Source organism: Protopterus annectens, chromosome 5.part0 (assembly GCF_019279795.1).
Source record: "Protopterus annectens isolate FY-2018-M chromosome 5.part0, PAN1.0, whole genome shotgun sequence".
Taxonomy (NCBI): Eukaryota; Metazoa; Chordata; order Ceratodontiformes; family Protopteridae; genus Protopterus; species Protopterus annectens.
This window is the reverse complement of record NC_056735.1, coordinates 1,767,931,787-1,767,947,282: the sequence shown is the minus strand read 5'-3', so window position 1 is coordinate 1,767,947,282 and position 15,496 is coordinate 1,767,931,787. Positions and strand designations below refer to the sequence as shown.

Genomic DNA, 15,496 nt, shown 5'->3' with positions numbered 1-15,496 from the left:
TGGCTTGTTGAGCATGTCATCCCAGACTGACAGACACTGGATCCCCTTTGAATGACACCAATGCTTTAGCCAATTGTTAAAATTGATTATTTTGTCTTTATACTGTGGCATCATTCTTGGTGAGGGTAAGATGCTACTCACGGTCAGGGTCATACCGGCCTGGGCTACATGATCAGAGAGCTCCTCTATGTCTCTCTTCATGTAGTCCAGGGAGGTATGTCTCAGATCATTGACACCAGCATGGACAATTACGGAGTCATATTTGTACTTGCTTTGGAGTGACTTGAGTGCTTGTGTTATGTGGCAGATCCTGGCACTTGACAGGCAGCTTACAGTGACCTCCTTGTTCAGCCTGGTGAGTGGGACATCAGTGTGTCTGACAATAGTCACCTATTACAAGTGTATTAGGTGTGTTGTTTAGCCTTAAGGGCTGTGACTGTGTGGCACACTGACTTTGTGAACTATGTGATACGTGGGTATTGTTGTGGGGTAGCGGTTGCTTGGATGTCTGCTTTGGAGGTCTCTGCTGCTTGGGCAGATTTTTATTTAGAGCCTCTGAGTATGTTTTTGTGTGTTTGTGTTTGGTTTGCTGTTGCGATAGGTCTATGTGAGACTGGATTTGTGGTGTGTGTGGTTGCCTTCTCCTCCTGACTGACTGCGCCAGTACTGGGTTGAGAGAGCTGAGCCTCCAGTTTGGCTATATAGTTGCATCTCTCACATATATTTGAGCTTGTTGGGAGGAGGAGAGGGTGGTCTTTGTATATAAGGCAGTTGTAACATTGCCTCAAGATTCCCAGAGTCACCAGCTGGACTGGAGAGTAAACCCGAAACTGACTTTTGGACATGCCAGAATAGTATAAGGAACTACTTTTTGACTGATCAAAAAGGACCAATAGGGAGCCAAGTACTTAAAGGGAGTATAAGAGAGTGTAGTGCTATAGTTTATTAGTGCTTACTTATAAGATCACTTATACGAGCAACTGCAGGGCTTTAGAATGAAAATAGAGTGCTTACTTTGAGATTTAGAACAGTTCTAAGGGAAAAAATGAAGAGCAGACTTTGTGGAGCTGGGAATAGTTTAAACCTGTTTAAGCGTCGCTGCCCGATGCTGCGATATGCGCAAAATCGTGCAAAACCACGCAAATGCGGGTTTTAAAGCAGGGAAACTGAAAGAGATATGAATTCACCCAAAAATGGCCAATAAGCTACTAGTTTCAGGACTGAGACCACTCCTCCAGGGACAGATAGGCTGCTCAAAGCTCCCCACTCTCACTGATGAACAGAGAAGCTTCCTCCTATTCAGGTAAGGATATGGGCAACACAGGAAAATATACCACAGTCCGGAATTCAGCAAAACCTGAAATCTGGACTAATCTATTTCAGCAAAGGTGGGAAAAGAGAATATATATATATTTTTTTCAGGAAACAGCAGAAGAACACACAGAAAACACTGTAAATGCTATAAACAGGCTAGCGCATTTTAGTGTGTAGCCTACAACAGTTATACAATACAAAAAAATGACTTCAATTGATATAAAACAAGTGCAAAAACTGTAAAAAAGCAGAAGGCAAATGCAATTTAAACTTTTTAAAGCATAGATCAGTTAGAAATTTACTTTTTAGACGGGAAAAGGCAGTCGGAGCAAAAAAAAAACAGAGAAAAAAATACTTAAATCTGGAAAAGTCTCTCTTGGGTCTCTCTGTTGCCTGTATCACTCTGCAGGACACCACAAGGAGCTGTGCGGAGTTGTATACAATAACAAACTTTTTAAATCACAGATTTGCTATAAAACTGGCGTTTTAGGCGGAATTAGTTAAGACAGCAAGAAAAGCAGAAAAGTGATACTTAATCACTCCAAAGTCACTCTTTTGTCTCTCTGCTGCTGTAGACTCTGCAGAACACCTGGAAGGCACTTGCTGAGCGGAATACAAGCGTAAAAACTGTGCAAATGAGGTTTTATAGCAGGGAAGTGAAAGAGATAGAAATTAGCCCAAAATGGCCAATAAACTACTAACTTCTGTGCTGAAACCACTCCTCCAGGGACAGATAGGCTGCTCAAAGCTCCCCTCTCTCACAGGTGAACAAAGAAACTTCCTTCTATCCAAGTAAGGTAATGGCAACACAGTAACTTGTAACACAGCCCTGGATTCAGCAATAACCTGAAAACTGAACTATACTAGTTCAGAAAGGCGGGAAACAAGTATATAATTTTTTTTTCAGAAAATAGAGCAGATACAATCAAAATTAGCCCAAAAAGGCCAATAAATTACTAACTTCTGGGCTGAAACCACTCCTCCAGGGACAGATAGCCTGCTCAAAGCTCCCCTCTCTCACAGGTGAACAGAGAATCTTCCTTCTATCCAAGTAAGGTATGGCAACACAGAAACTTGTAAAACAGCCCTGGATTCAGCAATGACATGAAAACTGGACTATACTAGTTCAGAAAGGCGAGAAACAAGTACATATATATTTTTTCCCAGAAAATAGAGCAGATACAATCAAAACAACACTTTACCCAATTAACCAGTTAAAACTTAACTTAAAAACTTAAAACTGAGCCCTGTTCCAGCAGTCTTCAATCAGACAAGTTCTAACTGCACAGTCCTGCCACTAGGGTACAGAGAAACCTTCTCCAAAAAAGACAGCCTGTATCAGTGCACAAGTTATACAAACAAAGCTAGATCCAGCCGGTCTGAATCTAGTCTATGCTACAGCAAACAAGGCGTACCGATTTCAGAAAGAAACAGTTCAAGTAAGCATGCTCAATAAGCCTTTAACCAGAAATTCCCAGCTCAGAAGGGCAGAATCTAGCCTCTCCTCCCAAAAGAGTGCAGACCACAAACCTTCTTAATGTAAAATAACTGGCCTGAAGCCCAAGTTCTTAACCCAGAACTAATACACTTTTAGAATAACAGACACTGAGCCTTCAATCAGCAGTTCCCAACTTAGAAGGATGTATGCTACCTGTCCTGCCACAACAGTGCAGACCACAAACCTTCTTAATGAAAACAACTGGTTTGAAGCCCAAGTGCTTAAACCAAGGACCTTAGAATAACAGTTACAATTTAATCAGGCTACTAACAAGCAGTAATAAAGATAGCAGAATAAATTCAATTGAGTACTTTTAAGAAGAGGCAAAAGTAAAATGGTAATAAAGTAGGAAGAAACACAAATACAGTAAGGCAGATGAAGTGCAAATTTTTTTTTGAGACTGAGGAAACGGAGCAGATTAAGATACTATAGGGGAATGCCCTTCCCAAGTGCTCTCTCTGTACACCGCAGAGGAGATGGGACTGGTAGGAGTATCCAGAATCAAAATATGATCTCACTGTACTCAGTTGAGTGAGCAAATGAGATGGGTCCAGGAGGAGTGTGCAAAAAGAGATTTACAGCAAGAGAGGGCAATTCCAAAGCCACCAAGATTAACCCCACAACTAGAAACAGGGAGGGGAGGTGGGGAACTAACTGCAGAGACAGAAACACAATATTTAGTGAATCAAAGACACACACTATTTACTGACTCAAATCTTAAATAAGTGCAGAAAAAATATATTTAAATCAGCTTGTGTCCAGTTGATATATGCAGACAAGTCTCAGTAGTCAGCAACTTGATTTAAAATGATTACTAGAAATGTAACCAACACAGATTTTAATGCTAGCAGAAACCCCCAAGCTAAGTAACACTAACAAAGGAATTTCAAAGGAGTCTAACAACTTTCAGTGAGCTCAGATAACTGCAGAGAGACTGAGAAACAATATTTAGTGAATCAAAGACACACAATATTTGCTGACTCAAATCTTAAATAAGTGATGGTCAGATAACACACAGGATGCAAAACCAGTTATACCAACTTAAGACACAGAGAAATAGGGGGAGGGGGGAAAACACCTTCAGCAGATATCTGAAAAACTATACAGTGAAGCAAAAATAACAGTGCACAACTCTGAAGTCAGCCAGCAATGATATAACATTAGTCAAACAACAATTACCAGTACACAACTCTGAAGTGCCAGAAAAATATGCTCAGCTCTGTATATCTCCAGATAGTTTGAAGAGCTCTCTTTCAGGTAGCACACTATTTTCAGCATTTGCAAAATAGTGCATGAAAAAGTGACTATGAATCACACCAGTGGGAAATGACCTAATTTACATAAATTTGTCACAAAAATGCAAGGCATTCCTCATGTACATCATATTACTGTCCTATTTCCATACGTTTATCATAAACTGACTAAACTGTCTGAGCCTAAGAGCAGCTTGCCTCTCTGAATTTCTCCATACCTGGGCTTAGGGGCAGCCTGTACAAATTCCTGCTGTACATGTGTGCAGGCACTATGAATACCACCCTTTGTTATAGTTAGAGGTAAATACTAAGTGATTGGCAACAGCAAAACTGTTAAGTTTAATATATTGGTTTAGCTTTCCTTCACTGGCTTGTTTATCTTTGCCTGTTTCATTGAACTTGTTTGAAGTTGTTAATATAATTTAATTTAATAATTCAGCTTTTTTCTTTTTTTAACTTGGAAAACCCATTAGACCAAAATGTCCCAGTGGTACTACTGTCTTAAATTGCTTCTTAAGGGTCACAGAGTTAAAGTATGAAGGAATCAAGCGCTGAACTTAAACTGTCTGGTAATTCAGACACCAGGAATTTAGTATACATTGCAATTTTCATTTTCTTGTTATAGCTTGCATAATTTGTGTAAATGTATGTTGAATCATAACACTAGTATGCAAGACTTGTGTTGTCATTCTGTTTCTTTTAAGAGCTTGTTTAAAAAACGTACTGCATATTATGCTTTTTTTCCTGTTGCATGCCATATCATTTGTAACCACTTGAGGGAAGTAAAGGCCATATAAATCACAGGTCTAGTGATGCAGGCTTATCAACTAGCTCTAGCCATGTGTGGTATGCGCTGTCGTCATTGCAGTGCAAGTAACATCCAAGCCTGTTTCACTGACTTCTATACTCTGAAAAGACTGTCACTGCCATTGGCTAAGTATTAATGTGAAGAAACAGTATGCTTAACAGACTTTTCATGCTCAAATCCTTGAATGCTAAAGAATCTGTAAACTGTTCTTTTGTCATGCAGAGAGCCAACTCCATTCTTCATGCTTTATAAGGATTTCTGTGTCTCAGCCATGTGACTTTGTGCAGCCCTCAAACCAGCATAACTGGTGAGGGAAGCTACTACACTTCATACTTTGATTGTGACTGTCAGCTGAATGTACTAATCCTCATGGTCATTTGAGTTTGAGACCCCATTTCCAGAGATATTTTCCATGGATATATATTCCATAAACAATTTACCTGGCAGTTGGAGCAACTTGGGATAAATATGGCTAAGCTTGTAAGGGCTGTAGGGCGGTTAGCCTAGTAACCTCCTTTTGACCCAAGTATGAACTTTCCTCTTTTGTGTACACCAGTAAAAGTTCCTGATGAAGAGCATTGTTGAGATCTGCAGTGGTTAAAATGAAGGCAGTTTGTGCAACTGTATGTGCCTGCATGTTGGTGGAGCCAAAGTGGAAATGGAAAAACTATTCTCTGCTGTGCAGAGGTTTTATTTTTTATATAAATCATTTTTACCCACCAGCAAAAGTCATGTTTGCTTTTTAGATGTCTTATTAAAGGAAAATTTTAGTAGGAGGGGACACTTGCATAAAATTTTCTTAAGTGATAGTCCGGTGCCTCTCACTTCAAATGAAAAGTAATTTTAGCAGTATATGAGCATGCAAAAACACGGGTACCTATTAGTACGATGAAAACGCATTTTGTCGAATGCATTTTCGTCGACACATGTAGAGCAAACAGGCAAAACACACGAAGAGGCTGTTCAGCAAATTCTTTCCCTGGGAAAGAAGTCGCTTGACCACTTTGTTGTTTTGCCGTGTAGTGTGGTCCCTTGTCCGGTATAGCTCCTGAGCGTGAATGTGCAACAGTTACTGACCTTAGGGTTAGGGTGCGGGTTAAGGTAAGTGCATATGTATGAAAGTGTTTACTGTTTTTTTATTTTGTGTTAGATGTATGGTTGAGTTACATGTGTATGTGTTTTCAGCTGTTTACTTTTGCTTTGGGGGGGTAGAATTAGGGTTAAGGTAAGTGCGTATGTGTTTGGAACTGTTTATGTAAATGTGCGAGAGTTACTGACCTTAGGGTTAGGGTGCGGGTTAAGGTAAGTGCATATGGTTTAAAATGTTTACTGTTTTTTATTTTCGTTAGATGTTTGGTTGGGTTATGTGCATATGTGTATTTAGTTGCTTACTGGTTTTTGGGGAGGGTATAATTGGGTTAGGGTATGTATGTATGTGTTTGGAAGTGTTTAATGTTTTTTTTTTGGGGGGGGGGGGTTGGAACAGCGATTTCTTTCCCTAGGAAAGAAATCGCTGTTCTGTGGTTTCGACATTTTCAGCTTTCATTGAAAATGTGTTGATGAAACATTGTTCGTTGTTTCAATATAGACCCTGAAAACACGATGTTCAGATGGTCACAACAGTTAAACTTTCGGCATGATCACCACTGTCCTGAGTTAGGTTAAAATGTTTTTTCTTCCTCAGCTGTGTAGTACATGCATATGCATTTGTACAAAAGCGGTCTTCCTCTGTCCTGAAAGAGGCGCAATGATACTTTATTGCTTAAGCTCATGGACTGCATTTTTACTGCACTGTTTCTCTCTTGAAGGTACTTTTTTACTGGTTGGCTTCACTGGCATCAAATCATAGCTGGGATGAAACCCACCAGTACTTCTAATAGGAGTAATCTGCAGACTCTTCTAGTCACATTGTGGAACATGGAACTAGAAAAGGACACTAAATAGGGAGGGGGAGGGATTGGGTTGGCGTAATGGTTAGTGCTGATTTCATAAACATGAGTTACAAGGTTTTATTCTCACCTTTGAAAGGGAATTGACTAGGCTTAAAATTGCCCATACGGGCAGATAACTTAGTACTAACCCACAAACTAACTAAACTGTAGTGTTAATGTGCTATACTGCCAGAAGTTAAAAATATTTGCTTCAATGTAGACACAAAGAAAGCTGAACAACTACTGCAGAAAGGAAGACTGATTTTTTTTTTATACTGGTTAAACTGTTAATGTCCTTCTATGTCACTGTTGCAGTATTCTTCACAGTAGTGTCTCCTGCCAAGGATAGCCCAATGTCTATCCAGTATACCACAGCCTGTAGATCATGCATGCACCATACATCACATGTATGCTCCCTGTACTGAATGTAGGGCATAAAGGTGACGCACAGATACAGGTGCCTATAACTTCTTTGCTGCCAGTCTGAACACCGTTATCACTAATCAGTCTAAAAGTCCTTTTGCTGTGCTGAATACCTAGTCATCAGAGGAGTAACCCTGTTTGGGTCTTTTTTTCATTTTTCTTTGGTCTTGTACTTTTTTTTTTTATTCTCTAGAGTTCATGTCATTTATGAAAGAAAAATGTCAGTGTAGGAGGCAGATTTCACATAAGGATCATCATGAACGGTGTCTTTTTTTTTTGTCTTGGTGTTCCCATAAATCCTGCAGCATTTTTCAGTGTTCGTATCTGAGACTGTTAGAAATTATTTGTCTTCCTTGACCATCTATCTTGAGAAACAGAGGCTTAAACTGTTAATTTCCACCATGCTACTTTGGGATAACTCTGAGTTACCGTTAAGCAAGAAGGCCTAGAAATCTTGAATGGATACTTTGGGTGTCCAGCCTCCACCAGACATATCTCTAGAAGTGGGTGAAAGCTCTGTAGGCCATTTGGTGTCTAAGATGGATTCCTGTGAAATGACCCTGTCAGAAGCCAGCATGAATCCTTCTTTTTGCATGTCCTCTGAAAATTTGCAAGTGTCAGCTTCGGACATCGAGGGGGAACCACGGTTGATCATCTCAGAGGGCCCTAGAGAGACTCCTCAGATTCTGGTCAGAGAAGCTCTATAAGAACGTAAACTTTTGCGCCCTGAATCTTTTCCCCCTGTGCTCTTACCTGGGTGGATATTTTGTACCTAACTAGGGCCGTACACCCTATTACCAAAGTTCCAAGGAATACTCTCCTGCTACAGCTCCCTTTGAAGACAAGTAAACCCAAAAGACTCTATAAGAACGTAAACTTTTGCGCCCTGAATCTTTTCCCCCTGTGCTCTTACCTGGGTGGATATTTTGTACCTAACTAGGGCCGTACACCCTATTACCAAAGTTCCAAGGAATACTCTCCTGCTACAGCTCCCTTTGAAGACAAGTAAACCCAAAAGACTCTATAAGAACGTAAACTTTTGCGCCCTGAATCTTTTCCCCCTGTGCTCTTGTACCTAACTAGGGCCGTACACCCTATTACCAAAGTTCCAAGGAATACTCTCCTGCTACAGCTCCCTTTGAAGACAAGTAAACCCAAAAGACTCTATAAGAACGTAAACTTTTGCGCCCTGAATCTTTTCCCCCTGTGCTCTTACCTGGGTGGATATTTTGTACCTAACTAGGGCCGTACACCCTATTACCAAAGTTCCAAGGAATACTCTCCTGCTACAGCTCCCTTTGAAGACAAGTAAACCCAAAAGACTCTATAACCCTGTGCTCTTGTACCTAACTAGGGCCGTACACCCTATTACCAAAGTTCCAAGGAATACTCTCCTGCTACAGCTCCCTTTGAAGACAAGTAAACCCAAAAGACTCTATAAGAGCGTAAACTTTTCCTGAATCTTTTCCCCTGTGCTCTTACCTGGGTGGATATTTTGTACCTAACTAGGGCCGTACACCCTATTACCAAAGTTCCAAGGAATACTCTCCTGCTACAGCTCCTTTGAAGACAAGTAAACCCAAAAGACTCTATAAGGCTACAGCTCCTTTGAAGACAAGTAAAACCAAAAGACTCTATAAGAGCGTAAACGCCCTGAATCAAGTTCCAAGGAATACTCTCCTGCTACAGCTCCTTTGAAGACAAGTAAACCCAAAAGACTCTATAAGAACGTAAACTTTTCTGAATCTTTTCCCCCTGTGCTCTTGTACCTAACTAGGGCCGTACACCCTATTACCAAAGTTCCAAGGAATACTCTCCTGCTACAGCTCCCTTTGAAGACAAGTAAACCCAAAAGACTCTATAAGAACGTAAACTTTTTCGTCCTGCATCTTTCCCCCTGTGCTCTTACCTGGGTGGATATTTTGTACCTAACTAGGGCCGTACACCCTATTACCAAAGTTCCAAGGAATACTCTCCTGCTACAGCTCCCTTTGAAGACAAGTAAACCCAAAAGACTCTATAAGAACGTAAACTTTTGCGCCCTGAATCTTTTCCCCCTGTGCTCTTACCTGGGTGGATATTTTGTACCTAACTAGGGCCGTACACCCTATTACCAAAGTTCCAAGGAATACTCTCCTGCTACAGCTCCCTTTGAAGACAAGTAAACCCAAAAGACTCTATAAGAACGTAAACTTTTGCCCTGAATCTTTTCCCCTGTGCTCTTACCTGGGTGGATATTTTGTACCTAACTAGGGCCGTGCACCCTATTACCAAAGTTCCAAGGAATACTCTCCTGCTACAGCTCCCTTTGAAGACAAGTAAACCCAAAAGACTCTATAAGAACGTAAACTTTTGCGCCCTGAATCTTTTCCCCCTGTGCTCTTACCTGGGTGGATATTTTGTACCTAACTAGGGCCGTACACCCTATTACCAAAGTTCCAAGGAATACTCTCCTGCTACAGCTCCCTTTGAAGACAAGTAAACCCAAAAGACTCTATAAGAACGTAAACTTTTGCGCCCTGAATCTTTTCCCCCTGTGCTCTTGTACCTAACTAGGGCCGTACACCCTATTACCAAAGTTCCAAGGAATACTCTCCTGCTACAGCTCCCTTTGAAGACAAGTAAACCCAAAAGACTCTATAAGAACGTAAACTTTTAAGCCTGAATCTTTTCCCCCTGTGCTCTTACCTGGGTGGATATTTTGTACCTAACTAGGGCCGTACACCCTATTACCAAAGTTCCAAGGAATACTCTCCTGCTACAGCTCCCTTTGAAGACAAGTAAACCCAAAAGACTCTATAAGAACGTAAACTTTTGCGCCCTGAATCTTTTCCCCCTGTGCTCTTGTACCTAACTAGGGCCGTACACCCTATTACCAAAGTTCCAAGGAATACTCTCCTGCTACAGCTCCCTTTGAAGACAAGTAAACCCAAAAGACTCTATAAGAACGTAAACTTTTGCGCCCTGAATCTTTCCCCCTGTGCTCTTACCTGGGTGGATATTTTGTACCTAACTAGGGCCGTACACCCTATTACCAAAGTTCCAAGGAATACTCTCCTGCTACAGCTCCCTTTGAAGACAAGTAAACCCAAAAGACTCTATAAGAACGTAAACTTTTGCGCCCTGAATCTTTTCCCCCTGTGCTCTTACCTGGGTGGATATTTTGTACCTAACTAGGGCCGTACACCCTATTACCAAAGTTCCAAGGAATACTCTCCTGCTACAGCTCCCTTTGAAGACAAGTAAACCCAAAAGACTCTATAAGAACGTAAACTTTTGCCTGAATCTCTTCCCCCTGTGCTCTTACCTGGGTGGATATTTTGTACCTAACTAGGGCCGTACACCCTATTACCAAAGTTCCAAGGAATACTCTCCTGCTACAGCTCCCTTTGAAGACAAGTAAACCCAAAAGACTCTATAAGAACGTAAACTTTTGCGCCCTGAATCTTTTCCCCCTGTGCTCTTACCTGGGTGGATATTTTGTACCTAACTAGGGCCGTACACCCTATTACCAAAGTTCCAAGGAATACTCTCCTGCTACAGCTCCCTTTGAAGACAAGTAAACCCAAAAGACTCTATAAGAACGTAAAGTACGTACATCTGCTAAGCCAGTACTACTGTACTCTTGCTCTCCTAGCAGTAGCAGTATACTCCCTGTCAGGATTGCCAGCAGCCAAACCCCACTCTACCATACTCCTCCATCTTCCATACCTCCCTCTGCTCCTTGCTATCATTACTCCCCTCTCCTTCCATCCCATTACCCCAGGTATTATACTGGTGTACCTTGCATTCCTGCATACTCCACTAGTGAACACCCCTTCTCTGTTCTTTCTGAGCTTAGGGCTTAACTCACAACTCTCCTTGTGCCAGAATAGAACTGACCCTAACTACTCCCTCATCCATATCTTTACCCCACTCCTTACACTTTGTCCAGACCCACTCCACATCACCTTCTACTACTTACACTTACTTATATTGCTCTCTGATAGTCTCTCGCTCCTCTTCTGCTCTTGGGCTCAACCGCTCCGTTAGCCCTCTAGTGGCTCACTCCGCTCCCCTACCCTGCCCCCAAATCCCACCCGCCCCCAGCACATCTACATTTATCCCTCCAACATACCACTCCCACTTCCATTCTACTCCAATCAGTACTCAGTCCTCTGAACACACCTTCCTTTTTTCCCGCCAAAACTAACTTTCTTTCTCATCCCCATTCTCAACTAATTAACCAATCCTACTCCTTTCCCTCTTCTAGACCACACCCCTCTATATCCAATACTACTGTCTTTCAGTTCTAATATATAATATACTCTCTCTATATAACTCTTTCTCCCTTACACCAACACCAATATCCTTTCACTGCCCTTCTGTCACCTTTCACAACATGCTCTCTAGATACCCGTCCATCTTTCCTTCACTATTGCTTCTCCTCTCCTTATCTTACTTATACCATCTCTCCCAGCCTACTATAAACTCTAACTCCCATTCCTTTCATATAACTAACCACCACAATTCACCTTCACTACAATCTTACTCCCACATTTCTTCCTATCTTTATCACTCAGACAACCTTCATCTTTTTCGCTTCAAACTTATCCCCATCACACATTCCCAATCCCTATAGGAACTAGCAAATCCCTACATCTCACAATAAACCCCAATCTCACAACCCTGCTGTCCATTAACCTAAACTACTACATACAACACCTGATCAGTACTCTCTTATCAGGTGACATCCATCCCAACCCAGGCCCTGCCAATATAACCACCACAACTAAATCTTTACTATTCACTTCCTTAAACTCACAAAGTATCATTAAGAAAGTCCCCAACCTTCATGCCTGGCTTTTACACAACAAACCTGACTTTTAACTATTTCTGAAACCTGGTTGAAACCACATATTAAGGACTCTGAAATAGTTCCTCCAAACTACTCAATCATAAGAAAAGACAGACCTCTCAAAAAAGGCGGAGGAGTAGCCCTTATATATTCCTCTTCCATAGTAGTTTCCCCCTACAACAAACCTATCCCACACTTCAACAACGCTGAACTTCTCCTTACCACATCTCAAATCAATAACCACAAACAAATATGTATAGCTTCCATCTATATCCCTCCAGGTGACAATATTCCTACACTTGAACTTATCCTTTCTTGGCTATCCAGTAACATTAGTAATGAAACCATAATCCTAGGAGACGTAAACATTAACTGGGCCCTTATCCAAGCTCCTTCAACAACACTAATATTAACCTCTACCACTTTTCACAACTGATCAACTTGCCTACTTACCCAGCCAAAACCCTCTGATGGGAGTATACTGGACTGGATCCTAGTCTCCCACCCCACTACTTCACCAAAAGTGACATCCTTCCCGACCCACTAGGTGACCACTTACCCACCTTTACCCACCGACTTTCAACTACCCTTCAACGGACCCACAACTTCATTACTATCCGCAACCAGAAAAACTTTAACCCTATAACTTTTTCAAACTCACTTAAAGCAGTAAACTGGGCTTGTCTAAAAACATTACCTCTAGACAATGCAGTCTCATACTTCAACTCGACATTCCTAAAATTACTTGACTCTCAAGCTCCCCTACAGACTAAGAGAATAAAAACTAAATCAGCCCCTTGGCTATCTAAAACTACTCTATCTCTCATGAGACAAAGAGACAAAGTGTGGGCACACTACCAAAAACACAAGACAACCCCACTCCTCAATCTATACAAACTGCTCCGCAATAAAGCTAAAAACTTATCTATTCTGATCGAAAAACTATTTCTCCACACTCCAAAACCATAACAAAAGCAACCCTCAAAAATTCTGGAAAGGAATCTCCACTCTCCTCCACCCCAGCAAACCAGATACTCCTTCACCTGATCCAAATGCTCCAGAACTAGATTTAGCCACACAATTTAACTCCTTCTTTATTGACTCTATTTCAAAACTAACCTCCTCATTCTCTACCTCCTCCCAACCCACTAATTCCTCTACCTCCTCTTCCACACAAATTCTATCCTCACCCATACAACCCCAAAATTCAACACCACCCGACTGCACTATCTTCACTTTAAATCCCATTCCTACAACTACTATTAAAAACTCCTCCAGAAATTAAAACCATGTACCAATGCTCCTGATAATATCCCTTCCTACTTTCTTAACATTGCTGCCGAAAGTCTGGCCTACCCTATTAGCATCCTAATCAACCGCTCCCTACTAGAAGGCACAGTTCCCCAAATTTGGAAACAAGCCTTTATTATACCATTACACAAAGGAGGTAACAATAATAACACTACCAATTTTAGACCCATAGCCATCCTGTCCCCCATTTCAAAATCCTTGAGAAATGTGTGCAAATCCAACTCCTTCCTCATCTCCTAGATAACAACCTCATAACCCCCACACAGCATGGCTTCAGACCTAATCATAGTACCATGACTGCCCTTCTCTCTTTCCTTGAAATAGTAAATAAAGCCGAGACTCTGGACAAATTGTTTCCACCTTACTCCTTGATCTTTCCAAAGCCTTCGATACTATCTCTCACAGCCTGCTCTTAACTAAACTCTCCAAACTCTACCTATCCTCCTCCTCTCTGAACTGGTTCTCTAGTTATCTATCAGACAGAAATCAAGCTGTAAAATGGAAAAAAGCAACTTCCTCCTTCCTAAGCACCCCACCGAGTCCCACAAGGCTCTATACTGGGCCCTCTTCTATTCAACATCTTTATTAATGACTTCCACAAATCTATCCCTTTCTCTAGCATTATCCAATATGCAGATGACTCCACTATCATCTGCTCCGCCTCTTCTATCTCCATCCTACAAAAACTTACTCAAGACGCCTTCTCTTCCACTGAGCAATGGATGCTTTGCAATCATCTAGCTCTCAATGCCACAAAGATCAAATTAATGTTATTTACTCCCTCTAAACTCCCTCCCCCCAACATAAACTCACTCTTAGTTACCAGTCAAAATAACTCTCCTCTTGAAATAGTGTCAGAGACCAAACTTCTTGGGGTCCACATTGACAACCAACTAAAATTTAGTTCCCACCTACAAAAGAACATCAAAAAAACACACCAAAAACTTGGTATGCTATACAGACAAAACGCCTACCTCACACCTACCACTAAAATCACTCTAGCTTCTTCCTTCCTCATTCCCTCCCTCCTCTATGGTGCCCCACTTCTTACTAATATTCAGTGCTCCTTAAAAAAACAGCTCACCTCTTGCTATAACAAAATAGCTAGATTCGCTACCACCCATAAGTCTTCCACTCACCACTGTCTCTCCCTCCATAAACTAAAATGGTTAGAACTTCCCAACTATCTTGCTTATACTCAACTAACTCTAGCCCACAACCTTATTCTAAACCCTCCAACTGTCCCTCCCTCTCCTCTGCCTTTAAAATGCACCATCCAAATAGAGTTCTAAGGTCTAATAATCAAAATCTTCTAGAGGTCCACAAACCAAATCATCCCCAGGCAAAACCTCCTTTCCTTCTGTCTTGCTCGCCTCTGGAATTCCCTACCTCCAAACATCCGCACTACCTCTAACCACTCCACCTTCAAGAAATCACTTTTCTTACACCTAGAATCTCAATGGGAATGCTCTTGTACCCACCCCACATAACCAACTCTACCTTTCCCTGTACTAACATTCTACTCTATTCATCTACTATGCTCATTCATTAAAATGCTTTTATGTTTTGCTTTTATTCCTTCGTTGCATGTACCAAGATTGTCACTGACAAATGTTAAGTACATTTATGTTTTTGCTTATGTTTTTGCTTATGTTCTCTTATAGTATGTACCTATATATTTACTGTCAATGTTTTTGTAAATTGATTTTCTTTTTTGGAGCTTTTCTCCCCAGGACTCCATTGAAAACGGGTTCTTAAATGGCCCAATGGACTATCCTGGTAAACCAACTGCAATAAATAAAATATAAAATAAAAGATATTCTTTGTTTTTCACTGTTGCAGTCATCAGACTTGGGTTATCTTGCTGCAGGTAGACCTCAATCAGCCTGCATACCAGAGTCTTGGGATTTCTGCATCAGATGCTGTTGCCTCTTCCATGATGTCAGGTCATTAGGGGTATAAAACATGCAGTCGATGCCATTACATCAATCTTTCTTGCCGTGAAGGAGCCCGAAGCAGAAGCGGTTCATAAGTGCCGGTCGGCCACTACCTGAAATTTTTGTTTTTCGAGTTTCAAACCTGAAGTCTCCTAAAGCTAAGTACCCCGTTGAGGATCCTTTT

At 41.2% G+C, this 15,496-nt stretch overlaps 1 protein-coding gene and 1 long non-coding RNA gene across 3 annotated transcripts in view; one reads left to right on the top strand and one right to left on the bottom strand.

Moving 5' to 3' along the window:
* Nucleotides 1-15,496, top strand: part of BACE2 (beta-secretase 2) — a 1,024,906-nt gene that overhangs the window by 388,058 nt on the left and 621,352 nt on the right. The gene's annotated exons all lie outside the window — the stretch shown is intronic.
* LOC122801891 lies at nt 7,940-8,661 on the bottom strand. The gene is made up of 3 exons (XR_006364817.1): nt 8,574-8,661; nt 8,303-8,462; nt 7,940-8,159 (listed from the first exon to the last, which is right to left on the bottom strand). It is a non-coding gene; the product is annotated as an uncharacterized LOC122801891 (long non-coding RNA).